Source organism: Penaeus chinensis, chromosome 15 (genome assembly GCF_019202785.1).
Source record: "Penaeus chinensis breed Huanghai No. 1 chromosome 15, ASM1920278v2, whole genome shotgun sequence".
In the NCBI taxonomy this organism is placed as follows: Eukaryota; Metazoa; Arthropoda; class Malacostraca; order Decapoda; family Penaeidae; genus Penaeus; species Penaeus chinensis.
This window is the reverse complement of record NC_061833.1, coordinates 12153949-12155128: the sequence shown is the minus strand read 5'-3', so window position 1 is coordinate 12155128 and position 1180 is coordinate 12153949.

Below are 1180 nucleotides of genomic sequence, written 5' to 3'. Positions count from 1 at the left end.
ATGAATATAATATTATTATATATAATATTTATATTACTATTGTTTTTTACTATAATTATTATTTCTATTAGTAGTATAGTTAGCAAAAAAATATATATGGCGGCGATAATTACAGTAATAATGATAATAAAGACGATAATGATGTTAATAATTACAATAATGATGATAATGAGGATGATAATGATGATAATGAGGATAATAATGATGATAATAACTTTAACAATGTCCATTTATAGTAAAAAAAAAATAAAAAAAGAAAGAAGAAAAGAAAAAAGAAAAAGAAAAACATCATAAAAGTCGAAAAAGCGGCAAATTCTTTTGAAAGTTTACACCAAAAGGACGTTTTTTCGATTTCAATGATGATTTTGGCAATTATTAGGGTATTAATGATTATGATGATCATAATTGTCTTAATCATGACAGTAATGATGATAAAAGAGACAATAATAAGAATTTTGAGAAAACAGTAATTATAACAGTAATTTTGACGATAATAGGAATAATTGTGATATTATTATCATTATTATTATTATCATTATTATTATTATTATTATCATTATTATCATTTTTATTATTATTACTATTTTTTATTATTATCATTGTCATTATTATTATTATCATTATTATTATTATTATTATTATTATTATTATTATTATTATTGCTTTTATTATTAGTATTATTACAGGAAAATATATTATAACTGCAATAATAACAATAATAACTATGATAGTAATTATTTTAATAATCATAGTAATTATTTTAATAATCATAGTAATTATTTTAATAATCATAGTAATTATTTTAATAATTATAGTAATTATAATATTGTCATTATTATTAATATTGTTATTATTATCATTATCATTATTTTCATTATCAGTATAATTGCAAAAAATATATATATATTATAACTGTAATAATTACAATAGTAACAATAATAATAAAAATAATGATAATAATTATTAGAAAATCGTTATTATTGCTATTATTGTCGTTATTATTGTTTTTATTATTGTTATTATTATTTTTATTATTGTAATTATTTGTATAACCGCAAAAAAATATCATAATATAAAATATTATAACTGCAATAAGTACAGTAATTTAAAAAATATTGATATTAATGATAAAAATTGAAAATTCGAATTTTGTTATTATTATTATTATTATTGTTGTTTT